Source organism: Acipenser ruthenus, chromosome 8 (assembly GCF_902713425.1).
Source record: "Acipenser ruthenus chromosome 8, fAciRut3.2 maternal haplotype, whole genome shotgun sequence".
Taxonomy (NCBI): Eukaryota; Metazoa; Chordata; class Actinopteri; order Acipenseriformes; family Acipenseridae; genus Acipenser; species Acipenser ruthenus.
In genome coordinates, this window is record NC_081196.1 from 34,422,246 (window position 1) to 34,448,762 (window position 26,517).

The 26,517-nt window shown below is 38.0% G+C and overlaps 1 protein-coding gene across 2 annotated transcripts in view; it reads left to right on the top strand.

Annotated features, from left to right (window-relative positions):
* Positions 1-5,927: 5,927 nt before the first annotated feature.
* The window catches only part of LOC117406868 (5-hydroxytryptamine receptor 1F-like), a 72,758-nt gene continuing 52,168 nt past the window's right edge, over positions 5,928-26,517 (top strand). For both annotated transcript variants that reach the window (XR_009329366.1, XM_034011232.3), the window contains exon 1: positions 5,928-6,099. The gene's annotated coding sequence lies outside the window, so the exon portion shown is untranslated. The remainder of the gene's footprint in view (positions 6,100-26,517) is intronic.

Here is a 26,517-nt window from a genome sequence, read left to right on the forward strand (position 1 = left end):
TCTGGAGATGAAAACAGAATTGCAAGTCCCCAAAGCAGTAACCCTGTTATAGTACTGGGTACACGGAATAACTCAAATGCAGCCCAAAGGAGCTTATGTGGCATTGAGCCATATGCATTAGCTAAATCTAGGAATGTTACTTGGAGGTCCTTCTTGTCTTTTTTTGCAGACTGAATCTGTTGCCAGATCACACTGACATGCTCCAAGCATCCTGCAAAGCTTGAGATACAGGCTTTCTGTAAGGGGGTGTCGATCATGCGGTTTTACAAAAGATAAGCTGACAAGATTTGTGCCACAATGCTGAATAATAGCTTACCCTCCACATATAACAGGGAAATTGGATGGGATTGGCCGATGCTGGTAGTCTCTAGAACTGTGGGTTAAGGGGATCTGCCAGTATCCCTTTGTCAGGTCCAGAGTAGAGATAAACATCGCCTTTCCCAATCTATCTAGATCGATGACCGGAGGCATGGGGTACGCGTCAAACTTGGCAGTAGCGTTTACCTTATGGAAGTCAACGCAGAAGCGGTTGGTGCTGTCCTTTTTGGCCACTATAATAATTGGACTGCACCACTCGCTCCTGGAAGGCTCCATCACCTCAAGTTCGAGCTCCGCCCATACCTCTTTGCGAATGCCACTTCGTTGACTTTCTGGGATCCAGTAAGGTCTCTCTCGTACTGTGACACCTGAGTGAAAGATAATGTCATATTCAACAAGGTTAGTTCTGCAGGGCAAGTCAGAAAAAACATAGCTGAACTCCTTAATAAGCTTACGCAGTTCTCGTTGCTGATCTGGAACCAGTTGTTCCCCATCGAAATTAATTTAGTGCTAGGGGTCTGTAGACAGGGGCCTAAATCGTCCTCTACTACGCCTGGGGCTATAAATAAGACCTCCCTTGCCTGCCAAGGCTTTAATAAATTTACATGATAAATTTCACTTTCATCATGGCGATCAGGCTGTCTAATTTCATAATTCACTTTTCTTACAGCCTGAATCACTTCATATGGCTCTTGCCATTTAGCACATCATTTCAATTCTGAGGAGGGAAGCAGCAGCATTACCTTGTCTCCCGGTGGAAAGTTTCGAATTAGTGCATTTTTATTATAATGCTGCTTTTGCCGATGCTGAGCAGATTTGAGGTTGTCCTGGGCAAATGACCAACCAAATCCAGGCGATCTCTTAGTAGCACATGCTTCACTACATTTTTGGATGAGCCTTTGTGCTCCTCCCTCCCCTCTCTCAGCAGATTGAGGATGCCGCGAGGCTGTCGGCCATACAAGAGCTCTGTGGATGATAAACAGATGTCCTTTTGACTGGCGTTTGTTACCATTGGAGTAGTCTCCCACCAAACCCCAGCCTTGTCTCATTAATGCTCCTTCACATTTTCTTATCCGTCTCTATTTGTTTTTCTAGGATGAAAAAGGGGGGAAAACATTTCAGTTTGAAAGGGAAAAACATTACCAATTATTTCCCTTTCTTTCTTTTCTGCCACGATTATGTGTGCAGTCGAGACTGCCATTAATTTCACTAATTCTTTATAGTTTGGCCAGTCTCGGCCCAGAATAACTGAATGTGGTAGCCTTTCCGCCACCCCCACTGTTGATGTTTTATCGGTCCTACCGATGAATATGCTTTTATGGTGGGGTATGTCATCGTGTCTCCATGGATACAGGAGATAGCCACCTGACTTTGTGGCTTCCATGACACACCGCCTAGGAGAACTGTCCTAATTAAGTTCTGCTCACACTCTGTGTCCACTAATGCGTGGGTGTTCACATTCCATAAAACCACATTAACAATACAAGGCCCATCCCGACCATTTTCCCCTCGCTTACCTATTTCAGGTGCCCAATTACACGCCACCATGTCATACTCCATTGTAGCGGGCATGACCTGGCCAGGTGTCCAGGTTGGTTGCACCTAAAACAAGTTGGGGGGACAGAGGGCACACTGGTTAGATATCTTTCCCGTTGCTGGTATGGCAACGGGGCAGGGGCAGCACCTCTACCCCAGCTGTGGGCCAACCTTGGTCTCCATGAAGGGGAGGCAAGGTGGCCCATCGGGGTCGGCGGTCTGGATCCCATTGCCAGTGCTGGTGCTGTTGGTGGTGGTAGGAGAGAGAGAGGAGGTGATGCTTGGCTGCTCCGGTAGGAGGGAGTCATGATTATCCCTGTCTAGGCGGAGACCAGGGAGTCTTCAAAGTCCTCGACCATTTTCATGGCATCTTCCAGGGTTGTGGTGCCGTATCCAAGCTTGGGTTTCGGCGTCGACCACATGGCAAAATTGCTCCACTACAATCGCCTCCCCCATTTGCAGATTGGTCTTCTTGTTAGGGGTTAGCCAGTGTACCATGTGATCACACAACCTTTGTGCGACCACCCTGGGGCGTGTATCTGGGGACCTTTGGTGCTCCCTGAACCGTACCCGGTGCGTCTCTTTGGTGATGTTAAGGCGACGGAGGATGGCCAGCTTCACCAGGTCGTAACTGCCGGCGTCCGCGTCTCTCATTGCCTGGTATGCTTCCTGAGCCTCCCGAACAGGCAAGGTCCCAGCTGGCTTGCCCAGAACTCCCGCGGCCATGACGCTGTGGTGGCTAGCTGCTTAAATGCGACCAAGTACGCCTCCGGTTCATTCTCCGCCATCATCTTCAACGCCCATGCTTTCGGGGCCGTCATTGTGGGTGCTGCTGTAGGGTGTGGTGTTATTGCCAGCCCTACCCTCTCAATGAGTGCGGTGTAGCGCTCCTCTCTCCTTCTCTCCTCTGCCTCCCGTCTGCTGTCCAGTGCCTCCAGCAGCTCCCCCAGTGCGTTGCAGTCCATAATCCCTCTTCTGACACCACGTGTGGCAAAGTGGTTAACAGTGTGCAGGTGCAGGTGATCAATAAACAGACAGACAATTATAATCCAGGTGCAATGTTGTTTAATGATTTGTAATTCCAGTGCCTGACAGCAAAACAAACAGTAAACAATAAATGATGCTAAGCAATACAGCAGTGTGTATTACTTGAGTTATAATCCCCGGCTTTGTCCCAAAATAATAGTCCTGTTCTTTATACACCCACACGAAACAACAAAACACATACACAAGTCCGTTAGTGAGTGAATTTGTGCTTGTGGTGCAAGTACAATTTATTCGTGATATAAGTGCAGTGCTGTTCAGGGTTTGTGCTGGCCCTTGGCGACAGCTCCGGAACGTGTTAGCCGTCTACTAATAACAAGAAACAATTAGAGACTAACAAAACAAACACTCACGATACGTTTTTCACACACAAATCACAGGTCCTTCCAGGTTGTTCTCTAACCAAAACAAAGGAACAGATTACGTTGCTTCGTCCCCTATTTATACCGTCTGTAACAGGGCGAGCAGCCCTGTACAGGGTTTGTTTATAGGATGTGCGAGGTGTCGTCCTTCAGTGTTTTTTATTATTATTATTATCGTTATGATTTATTTATTTATGACGGCGAGGCACTGTGTGTTTATTTGTATTTATTTGTTTGTATTAAGTAGCGTGGATGGGAAGCCCCATCCACACAGTAATTAATAAACTCGTGCAGATTGTGGCCACGATATAAAAGCCTGCAGCTTGCTGCACTCAAGGTGGGTGTACGAGAGGAGCGTAGAGAGCGAAACCGAAACTGAATAAAAATAGATGTAGGAACAGTGAAGGCAATCTGCCCAGCCTGACCTGTGTTGTTTTATTTATTTTGTGTTTGTGATTTGTTTTATTTAAACCTTTTATTTTCGCTCTGTGAGCAAGTTTTTTTTTGTTCAAACCTTTGATTTATTTTTGTATTTAAATGAAACAGCGGCCAGCCGCGTCTTTCTTTTTGAAACTGCAGTATTGGTGTCAGTTTGTTTAGTTCCTGCTTCTGCCTGACGTCAGATGACTCAGCCAGCCTGCCACACCATCACACATGACCCCTTGGTAAATGATTGCAGCCGCTCCGCCAATCTGCGGCTGCCACATCATTTCCCTTCCGGGTCGATGAGTTAGTGCACCATAGCTCCGCCCCCTTTCTAAATGACCGACTTTCTTTTAACTCTGGGAATGAAGTGTCAGGCCAAACAGTCCAGGGTACTCTGTTCCTGTTACTTAGCGCCTTCACAGGTCAGGAGGGAGATTTACCACCATCATTCTATTTCCGTCACAGTTATTTGTTCAAGTTGAAAATTATATATTAACCAATGTTGTGGTTTTCTTTTTTCCTTTATTAATTTGAAATGTGATTTTTAGAATTTAGATTATCCAAAATGTTCTTGAGGAAGTGGTCACCGGTTCAAATCTCACCTCAGCCACTGGCTCATTGTGTGACCCAGAGCAAGTCACTTAACCTCCTTGTGCTCCGTCTTTCGGGTGAGACGTAATTGTAAGTGACTCTGCAGCTAATGCATAGTTCACACACCCTAGTCTCTGTAAGTTGCCTTGGATAAAGGTGTCTGCTAAATAAACAAATAATAATATAAATTCAGTACTGATGTACTGGTGTTCTCGTTGTTCCTTTGTATTTGTGAGTGTTACTTACTGGTTAATCAAGAGATTTGAAATCACAATTAAATGTGGGATTTCTGCACAACGTCTGACTGTAATACAAAATGACCTAATGTTTTAACAGTGCATTTCTATGCAGTGTGTGTCTATTCTTTATTTGTAAGAAAGGACATGATGGCAGTGTAGCCACTGAAGAACCTTACATATGAACAAAAAAATCATTCAGGATCCTGGCATCCTTCATGCTCGTACAATATTGGCCTCATGGTTGTTGAATTATTAAATAATGAAGTCATTTTGGCAATCAAAATATTATTGATGAAATGTTATAATTGGCACAGAATAAAAAATGCACTTTAATTACTCTGGAAAGCTGAAGGAATGCTGTAGTTTATTGAAGCACAGCTGCAGATCATGACCACCCAACAATGCTATTAGCGATGACAATGCACCTATGGTTTCAGAAGCATGACAGAGAAATTGAGAGCACAGAATAGACTGTTTGACAGTGCATTATTCTTATTGAATTAAATCTACTGCAGATATGTTACAGTAGATTGTAAAATATAAATATATGCTGAATGCAAAATATGTGTTATCATATAAATACAAATATAAGTTTGCCAAATATATGAATATGGCTATGCTTAAATAAACTACAGCATTTATAGTTTGTAACCTGATGGAGACACTGATGTGTCGAAACACATTGTTCTACACTTTTTAAAACAAATGGGTAGCAATAAAGATTGGTTTTAATGATGTGACGAGTATTTCATCTTATTTAACTGTTCAGAATGTAAAGGATCTACAGGAGTGTGCTGCCATACCGGTTTCTGTTACTGGGAAGAAGTGGATACTACAACCAGCTGCATCAGAGACAATTATATATATATATATATATATATATATATATATATATATATATATATATATATATATATATATATATATATATATATATAATAAAATATAATAAATATATATGTTAATATATATTTATCCCCCCCCCCCAAAAGGCTGCTTATAGGAAATAATAGTGAATTATTATTATTATTATTATTATTATTATTATTATTATTATTATTATTATTAATAATAATAATAATAATAATAATAATAATAATAATAATAATAATAATAATAATAATATATTTGTATTATTTGTTTAGGTTAATGGAGAGTCTTTTTTAGGTAGAACAAAAGTTAAAAAATCTGGGAAAAGAAAATTGAGTACAGCTGCCATTGCCCTTGACTTTGTGAGCTGTCAATCAAAATAGAGCGCGTACCTTGGCTGTCTGGATGGACGTCGCAGGAGAAGGTGAAGGATGCGGAGGGGAGGGGGGTAACTGCACGCGCAGTTGTGTGGGGGCGGCGCGTTCACGAAGCTGTGTATCAAGTGGATCTGTCATCAGCGCGCTACAAGTGCAGCGGCAGATTTAGTTCATGCACACAACGATCAGTCTAGTAATTCACCAGCAGTAGTGCTTTCTTTTATGGGGTGAGGGAAGATAGCACAACCGAAGCCTTAATAACACCACACCGTTTTAAAGAAGTGACACAAAACGTCCCGGCTTGGAATAGATTATCTACAAGATGACTCCAGACAAGTAAGTAAATGATAAATGCACTACTGTTTTTGTGTGAAATCATGAAACTCCTTATTGTATATATTCTTTTTTTTTTGTGCATAAAATGGGTTTGATATATTTTCTTTTTTTAATTGCGAGTGTGCTGATTTATAAATCCAAATTACCTTCGTATCTGTTCGGATATATTAACAGCTTTCACTTTCCTGTCGGTTCAGCTGAGCTACAATGCATAAAGAATACCTTGTTTCCAAAGGTTATGTTTGTTTTTAATCAAGCATTACTTGAGTTTCAAACAGTAGGGAAAGTTATGATTTCACTTAGCCTGAACAAATAGATATTGTTAAGACAGATGTTACTACCAGCAGGATTCTTACTGGCACTAAGGCAACTGATTTTTATAACGTTTTATAAGAAACCCCCACAAAGCTATCAGTAGATTTTCTACTGGCTATATATAGTAATTCAGTAATTATAATTACTGAATGACTAAAGCAGCTTTTTGGGGGGTTGTTATAAACAGTACAAATCCTACTGCCAGTAAGAAACCCTGGCAGTAGTTTAATATCAGGGCGATGTTTAATTGCTGTGAAGTGTAGAGAAAGTGGGCAGTTATACAAATAATTAGTTGTATTAGAAAAATCAGTTGTGTTAGTGGGGGTTATAGGAGTGATTATTCAGATAATTTAAATAGAAATATAATAGGTTGCTGCTGCACTGTACATATGCACTGTGTATAATCTAACAATGAAAGATGGACAGAGGCTGTATGATCCAGTAGTTAAAGAAAAGGGCTTGTAACCAGGAGGTTCCAGGTTCAAATCCCGGCTCACTCACTTTAACCTCCTTGTGCTCCGTCTTTTCGGTGAGATGTTGTAAGTGACTCTGTAAGTTGCGTTGGATAAAGGCATCTGCTAAATAAACAAACCTTAGTAATAAAAAAGAGAACATGTGCATTCTTAGTGTCCACAGTGACTATGCTGTGGGTTATGTGGAACCAGGGTATTCTATATTCTCATACCAGTGGTCTTCGTCTGCCCTCAGGCTATTGAGAAATATATATAAAAAAATGTATCCTAAAATATATATATAGAAACGCTATTGCAAAGTTAGACATTGCTGCTTAAAAAAGTTTAAATATGTTTTAAAATATGCCAAATATATATTTTTAATAAATGGAGATCTACTTATATACAATTTTCCACATTTTATTCTGAAATACATGGACATATTTAAAAAAAATATATTGTGATTTATATTGTAATATGTTCCACAAAATATTCCTAAATGCATTTAGACATATTTTGAAATATATTATAATTTATGCTTTGAATGGTTCTGTGCACATTTATAAACATGTTTACTCCCTGGTACCCCAGCAAACTGCATATTGTTTTATTCATCTGTTGTTTCCCCGATGACACCAATGGAAATACAAACTATTGACAATTGGTGCATATCTCTCAGTGCATATTTGAAATCCTGCAAAGCGCTAAGCATAAGTAAAGCCCAGGCATTTCAATAGCTGTGTTGAACTTGCTATGATTAATAACCTCTTCAATAATGCACTCTCTGTGAGAAGATGTGGCATTTGGGACCTGAAACCGTTTAGCTTCTTAATGGTCTTTACCAACCTCACCTATTTTCTTTTTCACAAAAAGCAAACCCATTTGATACTTTTATGAACAAATGCAGATTGAAACTCATTTAATAATTAAGATGCTGTTACTACAACAGGAAAGTGCTGCAATAGTTTTTTGTGTGTATTATGGTATCACAACACAAAGGATTTGACAATCGTAACACTAAACACTAGGGTACAGATGTTTAAGCCACATACAGTAGGCCAGGCTTTGAATGCACTGAGAGTGGAACTGTATTGTCATAATGTTACATATGGGATGGGAATAAGACTCCCGTTGCACAGAACTTTTTTTTCACTAATATTTTTATTCATTTCAGGTGTCATACCATAATGATTGAATTTTAAAAATGTCCCCCAAAAAACTCACATTGGGGGACGTGGTTGAAATTACTAATATAGGACCCTGAAAAACAGTCTCTTTTATACAGGTTGGCAGGTTCAAATGCCAATTAATCATGCAATCCAGTCTTTTCCCCTCCTGATTTGCTGCATTTCAGCCACATCTGGCTTGCCTACCAATTGGAGAATTAAAAATAAAATAGTGCTGCTGTCAATATGGGGCTTTTGTTTAAAGTCTGTTTGGCTTGTATAATAACATGATACAATTCCTTATCTTAGTAATGGCACTCCCTCCTTGGTGCTTTTCAGCCTTTTATTCACAATCTGGCATGTTGCAAGGGGGTGGGGAATGCCTCCTCGTTTAATGACTGTCTGTCATTTTAGTACATATTGTAATTAACAGGTGTTAAAATGAGAAAAAAAGGTGTAAGGATCATTATAGTAACTGAGTGATTTTTTCATGTATGCGGGACACTCTTCGGAACGCGTTGTTGCAACTCAATAATCTGTCCTGGCTACGGTATTTTTTAGATGCTGCAAAAACACTGTTGTATGCACTGATGGTAATAATCTTATTTTAATGATTGTAAAATTGCCACACACATGTTCTGCTTCTGACCAGCAGCTGACCAAATTCGTCCCTGGGTGGAGATATTCAAGCTAAGGCAAATCACAGCAAATGAAACAGGTGTCAATCATACCTGATGCTTTTGTATTAATGGTATTTTGTGAGACCACGAAAAAAAGGTAAAAAAGAGCAAGTTATTTTCAGTAATTGTTTTTCACCAAAATCAGAAGTCTTACATATCTGCTTTTTTATTTATTTATTTATTTATTTATTTATTTATTTATTTATTTATTTATTTTGCTGATCGCCTGTGTTGTTGAGTAAAAAAGTTATAGTAATAAACAGTTTATTAATTGAAAAAAGATGATCATATTTCCTTGGGGATAATACAGTTGTTTTCTTTTGGAAGTGAAGCTTTGACAGGCAGTCATGTCGAATCTGTGCACTGCAGTAACCTTGTAATCCAATGTATTGCTGAAATAATTGCCAGGCTTTCAATGAAAGCGTTGGAAATCTAAGTTGTGTTATGAATAAGGGCTGGTTTTCTACAGTAGATAAAAGACGGGTGGTACATCATTTTCTTTGAAGGCTGCTAGAAGATGAGAATTGATTATCTAACTGAAAGCATGAAAAGCATGTTGAGGAAACATGCTGATGTCAAAAATGAAACAAACCTGACAACAATATGGGAAGCTATCTCTCAGTTATGAAAAGGTTCTGAAACAGCCCTAATGGGTTAGGTTATGGCAATTGGCACTTGAAGTGTTTCCATCTCCTCAATAAATCTGGGCTGTAGATCTTGTTTTATATCCCTTATCACATAAGGACCTTCCTTATGTTTACCAGTAAAAACAGCAAAGTGTAATAAGGCATAACACAATGCCTCATTTGAGAAGTTTCCCAAGCCTAAAATGCTGGTCATTTCTAAAGGAATTGGAAAAGGTGACCCAGACCCTATGAAAAATGCAGTTCAGAATGAAGAAAAATGTTTCATACAATGTACAACGAGAGAATGGTTTGCTTTTTCATATGCCCCTGGTCTAAACATCCTTGGACCGCATGTGGGCTCAAATGAAAAAGTGGGATTTATTTTGCAAGCCTGCCAAAAGAGCTGGACTATTATAAATTAGGTGGTAACATTGTGCTTATTAAAAAACACCCTCTTTTCCGTCTGCAAAGCCTGAAGCCGCTGTCAAACGGGCATAGGAGGATGGTTTTTCTCTGTTTGATAGATTCATTGTGTTGTTACTAAAAAATTGTGCACTGTGTGTCTGTCTGCATGATACATGGTTTTAACTTGTGGGTCAGTTGAGGATTTTACAACTCTGTAAGGTACACAACATTCACTGTGTTATTGATGAAACACAGTGGGAGCAAATGTGTGAGACCTTCTGGACAGGCGTTGAGGGAGCCAAAAGGATGCTGTTTACCACAGCGCACTGTTTGTACCCTCTTAGCAATGAGAAAATCAATAAAAAACAACTTCCAGGAGACACCATGGCATTCCAGTTTAGTAATGAGCCTGGGAGGCCACAACTCGTCATGTAGTACTCTGTAGGTATGTAAAGTGAATTGGCATGAACAAGAACACTGCCGGACTAGAATAACAATGTATTTTTTTGTGCAGGCAGCATCATTACATTCATTTTCATATGCTCTGGCCTAAGCAGAGAATACATTTTAATTATTGTATGGATCTACAGTACCTCCCAACTCCCAATTAAAATAAAATAATGCTTTGCATCGTCCAATCGGTTGCTACCAAATTTAATTGATAGTTCTGCACCACCGAAAAAGAGTCTATTATTATAAAATAACGAGTTATTTTACTTTATCAAGTTTGTTGTGAGTGCCAGGGACATTCTGTTGAAAAGTAACACAGTAAGTGTCAGTCATGGGTAAGGATGTGGGTACTAACAAGAATGTGTCGGTACATGGTATTACCTACTGCATATTTTACTAACCTGTAAATGCATTATATGTTTTTATAAATATGATTTTCTCTCAATAAAGCAATTGTGTGGCATAGTGGTTAGGGCTCTGGATTCTTGACCGGAGGGTTGTGGGTTCAATCCCCGGTGGGGACACTGCTGCTGTACCCTTGAGCAAGGTACTTTACCTACATTGCTCCAGTAAAAACCCAACTGTAAAATGGGTAATTGTATGTAAAAATAATGTGGTATCTTGTAACAATTGTAAGTCGTCCTGGATAAGGGCGTCTGCTAAGAAAAAAATAATAATTGGAAAATCCATACACAAGATGTTTTGCAGGCCTTTTGGGAATACTATCATGATTGAACCTCCTTTAACTGTAGGTACCAGGTTTTCTTCATTGAAGACTTTTCTCCAAACATACTGTGGTTCATTTTTGGGGAAAAGTTATATTTTAGTCTCATTAGACCAGAGAATTTTGTTGCAGAATGCTTCAGATTCCTGTTCATATTTCTTGGCACATTTTAGACAGTTTGTTTTAGGAATTGGTTTACAGCGAGGTCTACATGTATACAACTCTTCTGTGTTCAGTTTGTACGTGCACTATTATGCCTGATGCTTCTAAATCTTTCTTTAAGTCCTTGGCTGTTAATCTTGGATATTTTTTAGCTGCTCGGACGATTCTCCTACCTGCTGTACCTGTAATTTTCTTTGGACATCCACGTCTTTGAAGCGTTTCAGTTGAATTTGCTCTGTGGTACTTCTTAATTATTGTTCTGATTGTGGATTTTGGTATTCCATATTTCTTTGATACTGTTCTGTAGCCATTTCCTTTGTTGTAGTTAGTTATGAGTGCTTTTCTCAAATGTGAATCCAACTCCTTTGTCTTGACCATCATCTGCTTTGTTGCCAAAACGTTCTACTTCAGTAGGTGTTGAAAATAATGACCACGTTTTCTGGCTATTGATTAATGCAGCTCGGTTGCTGTGTAATGGTTTTCAATAAATGAATATATTTTTTAATGAGTTTGATTAATTTTGTACAGCTATTTTGTAATGTAAAGGTGCCAATACTTGTGTCATGAACAAACATTTGAAATTGCATAAGTGCTCTCGTTTTTTTTATAAAGATTGTTTGTTAAACTACCACAAATTGTCATATTAACACTTTGTCATATTAATTAGTGGCAAATGTTCACTTGTAGTTAACACGTTTTCTTGAATTATCTTATATTAAGTGTAGTGTGTCAATACGTTTGCCTGTAACTGTAACAGCCTATTGTTCTGCATGATATTCAGTAATTCCTGAAGTACTGCATTTATCGTATGGAGACTGCTATCAATCCCTGCTAGTGGGTGGTAGGCTTTTTTGTTCATGTTGGACCTCAGGCATAATGCAAAACTGATGTTTGGAAGTTGTGCTAACAGTATTACTATTTTTTAAGTGTGGCTGTCAGTGTTGCTGTTTTCTTGGTAATGTTACTCTAAGCCCACAGTACATGCCCAAGCATGCATCACTTGATCTGCCTCTGTAGTGTATTGCAAGCTCAACCCTCAATAGACTTTTAAATTAATTTGCTTGCTGTCTGGCAGTGTATCTGCATTTTAGTGAATAAGCCTAGATTGTATAGTGTTTTTGCAGGATTTGGCTTTCCATAATTGTTGTTGTGTAACTATTTAAAAAACATTGTTACCCTTTTAACTAACATGGCATTTGTATAATTTTAACAGTGGCGTACTCCTTTATTCAGTAAATCTGCACCCATTAATTTATGTTTGTAGATGATTTTGAGGTGTAACTCATTTTGAAGAATTTTATTTTGGTTACTACACAGTGTTTTATGGCCTGATCCCATACAAAAATACTATAGCGCCATCCATAAACAGTATAGTTTCCAATAGTATACTACAGTAAATGCTATAGCAGACTATTGTTTTCGGACAGTACTATAGTATTTTCTTATATGGGATGGTTGCCGAGTATTAATATTAAAATGAAAAAATAAGTAATTATGGTGGATCTTTCATGTGATGTATGTATTTTGATAGCTTTTTTTTAAGTTGTGGTGTTTAATATTTAAAATCTAGCTTGGATAGATTAAAATAAATGTTAAAAAGTTGGCATCTCTGCAATACCTCATTTACACTACAAGACCAGCTTCTCTTACCATGTACCACATACGCATAGTTTAAAAAACACTGTATTTGACTTGTATTTATTTATTTTGTTCATGGCAATTTGTATTTGTAAAACTAACCCCTACTTATGATTCTAACTCCAAGACCACGTTGCCAATAACTCTGGGCCACCTTTGAGCAATGCCCCCCTTTCTCACAGATTATATTGTGTCTGCAAAAAAGGGCTTTTTAGCTCAGTCTTGTCAATGTAAGTTTATAGTTTATGGATTTTCTAAACAAATATTAATTGTGAACTTATTACAACACGTTGAAAAATGGTAGGTTAACTGGCTTGGGTTTTGTATACAGTAGTTAAATGTATTCCTGTGATGGGCAATGTATTGCATGGGGTGTTTCTTACTACAGTGGAATCTCGGATCTTGGTCGTGGTATCCCAGCAATGACTTCTCAGAAGTCATGCGTAATGTTTTCACTGGTCTTGCTGAGGGGAGATTGGTTAAACAGTCTTCCACCTGTCCTTCCCTCCTGTCTACCGTTTCTCCCTGATTTTAGCCACGTGTACCAGTCAATGTCTCCTGGTACTGAGGTTTTCCACTGACATGCACCTTACATTATTTTTGGTTATCAATATTCTCACCCTCTTTACAGAGTTTCTCAGTAGCATTTATAGGAAAGTATTGTGATGATGTCCCAACCAAATGTATGCCAATAGCATTGATGTGAATTTTCTGTGTTTTATTCACCTCTCTGAAACTGAATCACTTAACAGCCTACCAGCTAGTCTTTTCCAACATCACTGAAACTTGTAATAGCTTTTAACTGTTTTCTATAGATGTAAGTGACTGTAACAATGTCATTACACTGATGTAGGCATTAGTGGATATGTTAGTCTACTCAACATAGTATTTCTTATAATCTAGTTTTACAGTGAACAGATTAATCTTGCCAGTGCAGACAATAAGATTTCTAAGAGGGGCTTTAAAATCTTAGTTCATTAAATCTTAGTTCTTAATGTATTTGTATATTTTTTTCACCTTTCATTTGTAGGATGTTTTTGAGTTCTGTTGCTTCAGTATGATTTTTTTTTTGTATCCTTTTTCTGTATCATTTTAAAGGTTACAGGAAAAGTAAAAAAAAAAAAGTGAGATTCTTAACCTTTAAATGGTTCATAAGTCAGTCCAAATTGCCCATTCAAACTGCGCACAGAGAGAAGGGCTTGAAGACATGAATAGACGCTGTGCTTCAATCTTCAGTCTTCTTTAAAAACCCAGTTAGTTCTACAGGGTTGGGTGGAAACTGAGATACCCCTAAATTGCAGCTGGTTACACTGCCATCGTGCTTCTTGAGAGAAGCACTGCTAGTGCACATTACACCAGTGCAAAGACAGGGACTGCTTGGTCAACTGCTGCTTCCACCATTAAGAATGTGTTAATGTAGTGTATGCAGAACGTTGTATATGTTACTGTACTTACTATGTTCATCCTTAATATTTACTATTTCCTTCCCTTTTTATTTTAAGATCCCCCACTCCTTTTAGTGTAGCTCACACTATATCACAGCTTAAAGGAGTGCTAATGAAGTAAATATATTTTCTTACAGTTTCTACTATTATCACTGCCCCTTTTTTCTTGTGCTGAAGATCTTTTGGTTCTTTGCCTATTTGTATTCTGTAATTTAGGGATACAGTATGTACATAATTGAAATAAAACACTATAAATGAAAGTTTACTGCTGCTATCTGGTATTTCATGTATTGTAGTTCAAACTCACTACATCAGTCTAATTGTAATCAGACCACGTGACCTACAGCACAGGATGCAGCATTCTTCATGACGCTGTTTTGATACTGCAAATCTGCCTCGCTGTAGACCTACTTGCTAATATATTCTTCTTCAGGTTTTTGAAGAGCATATAAAGTGAGGTTATTTAAAGATAGATTCAATATACTTTGCTGTAATTTCTTGCATTTGTTTCCATGGCCACAAGACCATTTGAGATCAGAATCAGAATAACCTCCAGCTCCCTCCCACAGCTCTCTTAGCACTACTGCTGATAAATTCCAATGCCATGGTAGAATAGCACAGATGAAACACTGCACCCCATAGGGATTTGACCAGCCAACTTTAATCAGACTGTTATGTAGTCCTTGGCTTGCAGTAGATGGGCACCCTGGAGTTCTGTGCCTTTTCAATGTTTACTTTTCATTGGCTCACAAAATGCCTTTTAGAGTACAATATGTATTTGACGAGTTCTTCATTAGAACACCATGAAACCTCTTAATTATCCAATAGGGTTTGCCACTGATTGAGTGTGGCAGCGCCCTTATAAATACCATAGTAAAAGCATAGCAAAGTGTAGTACAGCATAGTATAGGTGAGCATTGTAAATTATAGCGGGGTATGGCAAAGCATATTAATAAACATGGCAAACCAGGGTAACTGCATAGTATAACCATGGGAAAAGCATGGTGAAACTGCAAAAATACCATGCAAAAATACATGGTAAACTTTTATAAAGGAGATACTGGTACCACCCGTTTCTTTTGCTGTGATTTTTCCTTAGCTTGGTTATGTCCACCCCTGAAAATTCCCTGCAACCTGTTGCACAATTAATAGGGCTTGAGTCGGCTCAAAAATCAATACATCTCTGAAAAATCAAAGTAAAAAAGCAGCAAGCATGTTTATGATACTACCCAGCTTCTAGTGCAGGGATTATCTCAGAGAGAAGTCCATAGTCAATTTCAATTAATTGTCCCTGCACCCATTTTTTTTAGTAGCAGGGCAAGTTGTCACCAAGCACAGATTTACCTTTGATGCTCAAATTACCTTTGATATGCAGCAGTGGAAACAGTCCAAATGGGTTATTTCTAATAGTTTTCTTGCTTACACCAAGAAGCGTTTTAATAGAGGAGTCTGTAGCGCTGACACCATTCTGGCTCATGCAGTGCCAGAATTCTGTAATAAACTAGAAGTAAGGTGGCTACCATTGAATTTCATGACTTCCTCTATAACTCTGGGGATATACCGCTGTATCTTAGAGCAAACGGCTCCCTGAATTTCATGATGGTGTATTGTTATACCCAATCATTTGAAACACATGTGACATCCGAAGAATCCGACCCTTCCTCACCAACTATGCTACCCAGCTCCTAGTCCAGGCCCTGGTACTCTCCCGTCTAGACTACTGCAACTCCCTCCTGGCTGGCCTCCCTGCGTCCGCCACCCGTCCGCTCCAGCTCATCCAGAACTCTGCTGCCCGCCTGGTGTTCTCTCTGCCTCGCTTCGCCCACGCTACTCCACTACTCCGCTCGCTCCACTGGCTCCCGATCACTGCTCGCATCCAGTTCAAGACTCTTGTATTAGCCTACAGATGCCTTGACCAGACTGCACCCAGCTACCTCCAGACCCTCATCTCTCCCTACACCCCCACTCGACCTCTCCGCTCCGCCTGCACTAGAAGACTGGCTCTACCTCCGCTACACTCCCCTGCCTCCAGAGCCCGCTCCTTCTCCACCCTTGCTCCGCAGTGGTGGAATGACCTTCCTACAGATGTCAGGACTGCCCAGTCCCTGACCTCATTCCGGCGCCTCCTTAAGACTCACCTCTTCAAACAGCACCTGTAGAACTCCTCTGTTTGTATCCTGGGACACTATCACCCTTCATTTAAACGTGTTTTATTTTGCTCTTATCTGCCCCCTAGTTTACCGTATTTAATCCTGTACTTCAGAATACTGTAATCTGCCAAGTGTTTAACCTGTAGTATTTTATATTTAATCATATCCTGATGTAACTATCACTATTTAATCATATCCTGATGTAACTATCACTATTATCTGCTGTATTATTGAATTGTGGTTTGTCACACTTGAACAAAAGTTATTGTATTTCTTGCTCTTATTGTATTACTTGTATTGTAACACTTGAAATGTATTTGCTTACGATTGTAAATCGCCCTGGATAAGGGCGTCTGCTAAGAAATAAATAATAATAATAATAATAATAATAGTAAATTGGTTGTCACGCACATGAATCATTTACTACTGCTAACCATGATGTATTATGTATTATAAGGCACATGGAGACTCTCTGCCATTCTCTTTCATTTGGATTTCGATTTTGGCTAAACAAACATCACAAAGGGTCCCATTGACAGCATAGTGACAGCAGCCTCTCACACAGCCAGATGATGATTGAAGTCAAACTCAGACGCACAAGGAGCACATAACTGACTTCTTTAATTCAAATTCAAGATCCTAAAACGGGAAAGATTATATCCACTGGGAAGATATATAAGCAATTGCCCCTAAAATCTGCAATGACCCTGTGAGTAGCCCTACAGATACCCACAATTATTTAAAAAGATACTCAAATAGACTCCTAAATAATATACAAATGGTTTTAATGCATGTAAACACAAGTCAATTACTGCATTAGTTTGTTGTACTGTAGCTGCTTGGGGGTTATTAATCATGTTATTTTCTTAAGATTTCATTAAAAATAGTTCTTCAAGGCAATTCCTGACTTGCTATTGTGAAGTTATGATGGGGTGATGGTCTGAGCTTACCTCCACCCACAATCACATTTTTCACCTCAGGTTTTTGGAACGCAGGAAAGAGCAACTTGATAGTGTTCACAGGAATATGTATTTTGGCACTGGAAGAATACTTCACACATGTTACAACTGATGCCCACAGGTTGTACATAAAACTGACACTCACAAAGACAAGATCACGAATAACAAAATGCCCAGGAAAGGAAAGACAGAGCATTAAATACTCCTAAAGGATCAATTAAATACAAAAATAAACTATTATTTAACATTCATTCCATTCATACTTTTTACAATAAAAACATGAATATATTTTACAACAAACGTGTTTCTTCTCCTTTACACGACATTGTTTAACCTGCATGAATACCGTCTTTGTTTACAAACAGACGATTGATAAACATTTCCATTGTTCTATGTTTACTTGTTATTATTATTATTCCCTAGTCCAAGGGTCTCGAAGAGTGACAGTGTCTTCTGGTTTTCATTTCAACCAAGCTCTCAGTTACTTAATTGCACCAATTATTGGATTAATTAGTGAAGATTTACAGGTGTTCCAGATCTTTAGCCATTGATGATGTAAAACTGAAATCCTTTTCTTCCCCTCCCCTTCTCCCCCCCACCATTTCATTTCCTCCCCTGTCCCTCATTCCGCTTAATTCTGCTCGCAACCTCGGCGTCATCTTTGACACTACCCTTTCCCTTGCTGATCATATCTCGGCCACTACACGCGCCTGTCGATTCCACCTATTTAACATCCGTAAAATACACCCCTCCATCTCTTTCTCTGCCACTAAACTCCTGGTTCATGCTCTCATCTTCACCCGTCTCGATTACTGCAACTCCCTTCTCCTTGGCCTTCCCTCCTATGCCTTCACACCACCACAGCAAATTCAAAACGCCTCTGCCCGTATCATATTCAACCTCCCCCGCTCCTCTCATACCTCCCATCTTCTCCTCCAGCTACACTGGCTCCCTGTTTACTATCACTGCTTATTTAAATTCCTTACTCTAGTCTATAAATCCCTCCACGGTCTCGCCCCACCCTACCTGGCTGCACTTATCACTTACTATGCTCCCTCCCGTCCCTTACGCTCTCAAACCCTGTTGTCCCTCTCGGTCCCACCCTCGCCCTGTGCCCAATCCCGTTTCCGTTCTTTTTCCCTCCTGGCTCCCCTTCATTGGAATAAACTTCCACTCCATATAAAACAGTCACCTACACCACGCAGTTTTCGCTCCTCCCTTAAAACACATCTTTTCACCCTAGCCCATCCCACTGCGTGCCCTAGCCCCTAACCCCTGATCAGGACCCTGCTTGCTTGCCCAACCCTGCCCTAGCCTCTGTTCTCACAGTAGCACCACTCTCTACTTCCTCACCCTTGCTCAATAAATGTACCTTCTTCCTTCCACCATTTCTCTTGATTGTACCGTTTAGCTTAATAATTGTAAAGCGCCTTGGTCAAAGGCGCTATATAAATATAAATAAATAAATAAATAAACAAATAAATAAAAGACACCTAGAAAACCTGCAGGATTGGGGCTCTCCATGATGAGGGTGTAGACCCCTGCTCTAGTTCCTAACTGTTAGCAGTAAAGACTGAAGATTAGCATGAACCCTTCTCTTGGAAGATTACCGAACATATAGCTATAACAAACACTTGTTCCACATGTAAAGCTGTGGCAACTTCATTAAGGGAAGCGCCCTAACCTAAATACAATGCAGTGCACCGTCATATATCAAATACAATTGCTCGACAGCATAAACGATGCATAAACCATGGCTCTATCGCCGATAGAATAACCCTAATAATGAACACAATAATGAGCAGACATTTCATGTTACCGTGAAGGTCTCACACTCACAGGAGTACATACACGATTAAAGATTTCCACTCCAGCTTCTCTGCAGTAATGAGAGGTGGTGATGCTTGAGGAATGGGCACATTTTGTAGCCTTCCAAAACATATTAAATACATTGCTCTGTGTTTTTGCTTGCTTTTTAATATTCTTCAAATGTCTGATTATTTCCTGGTCCACCTACAATTGGAATTCTTAGCAAGTTTCTAAATCTGTTTTTATATATTAAATCTCTATAAACCTTTGATGCTGTTCGTTATATAAATCATGTCCTGAATATAAATATAAGCACTAAAACCTTTTCAAGTAAAAATAACCTTGGTGATTAGTGACCAGAGACTGAAGCACTGAAGAGGAGCTTTGAAAGACCCACTCATTGTGTTCTTACAACAACACATTCTGATTCTCAGGTTTTACACACAAAGCAAATCAGTTTCTATGTCATCATACTCTTAACAAATAAACCTCTTGTTTAAAAATATTTTAATATATATTTAATAGACTTATCAAAACTGTAAATACCCTTTTGTTTGAGAAAATAACAATGAGATATAATAGACACACCCTGTAACATTAATTAAGAAAGCTTTCAGTTTAATAACTCAGTTTTCAGGGGCAATCAAATTTAATCTAAATTAAAAATCCCATTTATGGGGTAGACCTTATCAGGTTAAACACTAAAATCCCTTACAGTACCCCTTTTTTTTATCGTTGTGTATCAGTAGTTTCTTTTTCATTTCTATACTAAGAAATAAGAATAAATAAATAAATAAATAAATAAATAAATAAAATGCTAGCCCATCAGCCTTATTGTAGGGAAGTAGCATGCCCTTCCATTAGCCTGGGTGTTTCAGGGGTGTGTAATTCATATTGCCCGATGCCTGGTGTTGTACCATATAGTGTCATCAGAAGAATAGTGTCTCATTTGTAGTCAGTCAGAAGACATGTGCAGTCATGCGAATTCATTTATGCATGCCTAGAATATTTTGCCAAAAACTCACATTTCATTTTGAATCAGTGCATGAAAATGGAAGAACTGGTTTTAACAATTTGCGTTTTTTTTAACTGAGGGTAAATACCCAAATAATTGTTGCAAAAATCAACAAAGAAGTTTAAGATGATATGTCGACAAGTTCTCTTTGGAAGCAAAGTACAGTATTGAAAACTTTCTTACAGAACCCACCAGATTAGTCTGCATATTAGTTTTCAGTGTTTCTTTACCCACCAGATTAGTCTACAGATTAGTCTTCAGTGTTTCTTTACCCATCAGATTAGTCTGCAGATTAGTTGGCTGTTTTCCTTTTAACAGTTTGACACCTTAATGAAAAATTATGCTTATCATGTTTCATAAATAGAGAATGGGTTATACTTATTAGAATAGTCATATTCCGTATATGATCTGCTCATAAACGTAGTTGTGCAGTGTTAGAAAGTGGTACATCATCACAATGTGGTACGCATACCAAAACTTGACCCATGTACTGTCAGAAACTGGTACACTGTCAGAGTTTGGTACAGGTGCAATCAATTACGATCTGATGGGTATTTTCCTATTGTCAAAAACAGGTACATTTACCGTTAATTATAAATAGTTTTTTTTCCAAACTTAAACTGAAAACCGATTTCTCTTAAAGGAAAAAACTATTCACAACGAACAAGACAAAATGAGAAGTCACTGCAAAGTTGCACAAGTAAAAAAAATGTACAAGACCCAATGTATTGCTTATGATAAATATTTGCACACTATTTTCTTAATGGTGGAAAAATGTGATAAATTACATTAACGATGTAAAAGACTGGAAAATATAAGTGCAATTTAAAAAGATGTAAAAGACCGAAAACACCATAACGTACCCGATTTAAATGGCCGTTTTCATGCTTTCTTAGCAGAAGTTGTTTAGCCTTGCGTGAGCAAGCACAGTGCTCTGCTTACCACATTCACCATCAGATAGATCTGTCAACTCATCAACATTATTGTTTAATAAAAGCAAAATTCTAAGTTATATTCTATTTTGACATACATGACTATAGATTTTTCTAGAATATTGTCCCATGGACAAGAAGTTTAAAAACAAATTGCACACTCACAGGTTTATTTCCCATCCCTCTGTAATCACAGCCTTAATAAATCTTAATGGCTTTTACAAAAAATAATAATTAAAAGGCAGCTTCTTTCACAGATTAGAATCTTGGCTAGATCAGCTTCACCTTTCACTTAATTCTTTTATGTCACAACAATCTCCAATACACCTGACACTGGTTGCCAGCTGGTTCTGTAAAGAGCATCCATTAAATGAAATTGCCACACTCCTTGAATTATGACACAATAATTGCTTAAGGAAATCACGCTCACTGGGAATTATAAACCTTACTGAAAGGATTTTAGGCAAAGCAGCACAGCGTGATCATATTCCTCTTTCACTGAGAGCTAGCTAGTGGTGGGGGTTCTTTCTTTTGGTGAACTTGCCTTGATTAGCCAAGAAGCCAAGTACTCGGCTAAAGCACATTTTCATCAGCATTGTCACAGTACCCATACAACCTTAAATGGATACTTCATATCATCAGCTTTTCTCTGATATTGAATTTCTTACCTGGTTAATATCCTAGTGTGTGTTCTCTATGATTTTCTATTGTTGTTTCTGCTTGGATCAATTGCTTCTGAAAACACTCCTCAAAGCTGATTAAGTTAGGAAGCCTTCAGTGTGCACAGCACAAAGTGTAATGCTTCCACAGCTTTGAGAAGTCTTTTCAGAAGCAACTTTTGCTGGAATACTTATTAAGAATTGCAAAGAATGATTTTATCTAAGTATGGAATCATACAGAACACATATAGGGCCCGTTAATTTCTGAATTAATATCAATGCTAGCATCCTTTCTTCAGCAAACTAACCCCACAAATATCAGTCTCTGTGCTTGAATTAGAGCTATTAACACGTTTTCTTAATAGCTCTTTGTGAATGCATTTGGGGTGTTTCCATGTTAATTATATGAGCCACGAAGGTGTAAGACACTTTAGCGCTTTTTCAATGTAGCGTTATTAAAACCAGGAGAGGTCAGCTTTAAAAAATGTAGTATTAGTCCCATTCTTATACACAGGAGTAATAGGAAGATTTCTGTCATTCTTTGGTTATTGGAAGGCATCAGAGATCAAGAATTAGACCAGGGAAATTCCATGTGCCCCATATCAGACCTTGAATGAAGTTAGACAACTGCATACAGGGCACTAAAATATGCGAAACGTCTTAAAAACTATACCACATGATTACAATAGACTATACTGTATATTTTCTCTGTGTCTCAACACAAAAGGAAAAAACAATAATTAACATTTTTAATACCATGATTAATTACATAAAATCCTACACAGCATGTAATATTACATGTCACATTGCTGTTGCTTGAAAGCAACAGAAATACAACTCAGAAGAAAAAAAAACGTTATAAGTAACAATGTAACAATACTTACTGGTATATTAGAACAGCTGTACTGGAGGTATTACATGTGGCAATTTATTTAAAGGTGATAATAAGGTAAGACACACTATCATTTTAAAAGGGTGGTATTAACACAAATTATTTATTACTGACAGCTGATCAAACACCATTTGGGCTTTCGTGAATTACAGCAAAAGCAAGGTGTAAAGTTTGGAGGAGTGATAATAGCACACCTCCTATTTTAGCTCCAGTTTTACCACTGGTATGTGAATCGGGCCCAAAGATATTAAACAGGGTAGAAATTAAATATTGGGAAAATGTGAATGCTTAAAAGTAGCCCTTTCAGTGTTCCTTTTGTAAAAATTTTCTAGATTTGCAAGCAGTCTGAAAAGTGGAATGGGATTCATAAATCCTATACAGTAGAATTAAGGAAGGTTTGTTTGTTCCCACTTTTTCTCAAAGCAATTATGTACCTGATCCAGATAGTTTCTTTTTAGATTTATATGTGTAACTTTGAACAGTCACACAGTTTTTTTTGTAATACCCAACAGTTCCAGCTTACGCAGTAACTGCTGTGTAAATACATGGGATTGTCCTTGTAAAAAAACATTTTGTTACCTGATGTAATTACGTGGCAACACCGTGGCACCAGTCATTACCAAGTAATTACACATTTATTTTATCAGTAGGTACCACGTGTGACTGGGTAACTGCCCCTGTTAGAAATACAGTCAATTTTTGTTTGACACATATCAGTGTAAGAATAAACTGGGGTAGTTATGTAGATATATGTTTATCATTTCATTTTTCATAACAATTTCCCATTCTAAATCCGTTTAAGTGTACAGCTTGTAACAACTTGTTACATTATTAATAAACCATGTAAATAGAAAAGGGGAAAACAACTTACTTACCCCATCTGTTCTTGTGTTGCTGTCTGAAACCCTGTTTGTGTTTTGGTGGTCACATGACCACTCCCCATTTTGTAGCAAACAAAGTGGAAATGTTTGACGTATTTATAAATAAGTACATTTTCTTGTTGTTTCCTGTGTGGTAAAGCCCACAGGTCAAGGCGGGTCTGCACCCTTGAAATATTTGACCAAATAAAACCCTGGAACAAAACAAAACAAAAGCCTAACTCCGTCTTTGGAGTGCTAACTAAACTTTTCCAAATTCCTAAACTATAAGCTGTACAACAAAAACACTTGTTACACACAGTATACACATTATACTGTGTGTTCTCATTTGTATTGACCGTGAGCAGCCACCATGTACCATTTGAGATCCATTTTGGTATTTATGAAAAGAACTGTAATCAGCTTGACATTACTTTAACAGTTCAACAAGTGTGAACCTAACTGAATGGTCACCATTCTCCCTTTCTAAAATAACATTCTTTTATATTATCAATTAGCACTGGTGCCCCTACGCTACGTTTGAATATGTCTATAACATATTCACGCTAAAACTTGAAATGTTCAAAATCCTGCATTTCTTCTTGGTTGTTTTAACATCCAGTTTCACCGCACTTCATTTTCTCCTGAAGGTATATTACATAACACAGAAAATGCAGATTTCTTTTACAAGCCTTTTTGTTGTTTGCCATCAAAAAGGTATTTGAGAATCACAGGTTTTAATTATTGTCTCATGTTGTCTTGCCTTAATAAACTGATAAAAGAATGAAAGTAATTATTGTTTTTTGACTCCTGCATATTAATTTGAATATAGTACTGTATGTTTCACTTTCACCCTTGGAAATAGAAACTTCACTCCTCAACTAAATCTGTTAACCTCACGATAATATAATATAATATACAAGAAATGTGTAACAATTGTGTTCTTGCTTGTTTAATTGCACCAAGTAAACCTCTATCTACATCCTAATGCAGTTAATTATTTCATTATACTCTACCTCTTAAACCTGGTGTAGAAGGGCCCTCCAGGACCAGTTGCCCATTCCTGCTCCATAGTGAGACAAAGGCCTGAGAGGTGACTGTCTGGGTTCTGGAATGTTTTCTGTATATAATCTGCACACATGGCAGACATGACAAGTCTCGCTCTTTAGGTGTGGGACTCATTTTAGAAACTTTTTGGCCTTAATTGTATCAGTCTCTCTCCTAAAAGAAAGGAAATGACCAAGCCTATTCTCAGTCTCACTCATGTGGATGATCTGATTGCTGCATTGTGTTGATTGTCTGGGTCTTGAGGTAAGACATAATGGCTTTTTTTATGATATATACCTACATGTATACTCTACCACTTCAAATACAATTTCATTCTATGATAAACTCAGAGAACTCATCACAACCATTCTGTGATAAAATAGACAGCTGGAATTTCCAGTGGACTGAAAAATTGTTTTTCATTAGTTTTATATTTGTTTTGGGCAAAACACTTATTTTGCAAAAAAAAAAGAAATAGGGGCTGCATTATTGAATAAATCGGCCATATGCATCTATACCATATACCAATATTTATATATGCGCATATGACATATACACAGGGAAACTTGAAATAATATAACAGTTTGGCATTTTAGTTGCAATCAACCAAAACATGCACTGGACTATATGGCAGGCTCTAATTCAATAAGTCAGTTAGAGGAGTATTTGTATTGGAATTGGTCAAGTCCATGCCACATTGATATATGCTTAGGTCCTAGTGAGCATTTTGATAATTAATTATTTGTTAATTGTTTGTTTGTTAACAGCTTACAAATCTGCATGTCACTCTGTAGTGTTTACAAATACTTTATTGACTGCAGAAAGGATTCTTTTGAATTTTTAGAAGATTGATGTCAAAATGAAAAGCTTTTCATGTCCGCATCAATAAGAACTAGAAATTGTGAAGGATGAGCTGTGATAAGGGCTAAAAACGGCATCTGTTGGAAATGTTTTAGTCATCAAAATTGTGCCTAAGGAGATATTTTTCTTCCTGAGACTAATGAGACTTTTGTACGTGGAGATGAAACATGACTTGGCAACTAGAACTAAAATACAAGCATGTTTCAAAGTCTACAGTTAAAAGTCCACAATGTTGTTTTTTATTGTTTTTATTGTATTCATTCTTAAAGCTCTTAACTCTGAATCATCATTAGAAATAAAACCCAATTACAATTCTGAAATGAAACAAATCAAGACAACTTACAAGCCCCTACATAATTGTCTCTGTTGATCATTTCTGGAAAGTGTTTTTTTTTCTTTGTGAAAATATGTGGTAATGACTATAATATTGATTTTTTTTTTTTTGTCAACAGAAGAATGGTAGTTTGATTTTCATGAAACTGTTTACAATTGTTGATGAAGATATGCAAAGTTGTTTTTATTATTTAAATCACCTTAACAGACTTAATCAACACTCTTAAATTGGGTAAAGCTTTGGGAATAGGGCCCATTGTCATCTATTTAAGAAGCATCGGGTGTAATTTAATAACATGTTCAGTAAGCTACAGGCTTCTGGTCTAAGGCTGTGTTGTAAATTACTATAAAAACAAGCTCGCTTTGGCTTATACAGTGCCCATTTATTGTTGGCTCTAGAACACAAGAGGCAGTCCTTTGAACTTGAGAGAAACCATCCCTGCTCCTTCCAATCAAAGACAACTCTCACAGGAATCTGTTATGAGTCTATCCCTTCTTATTTTAACACAAAGACTGTTCCCAAGGTGCGATGTAGGTGTACAATACTTTTTATCTTCCACTAGCTGCAGAATAAAGGACGTTATATTTTTGTTTTAACAGTAATATGCTCAGAGAAATTCTTTGTTGTTGAACACATTTTTCCACCCTAATAAAGCTACTTACAGTCTAAATATGTATTATTTAAAGTGCAAAGCAGAACTAGCTGAATGCTGAGGGTTGCTGATGAATTAATATACCTTAGGGAAGCTACAATGCTGCCTGATAATTAAAATCTTGTGTGATCTTTTTCTCTGTGTCAGTGGTTCTATGGGAGAGAGAAAAATGGGAATTCGTCAGCAGT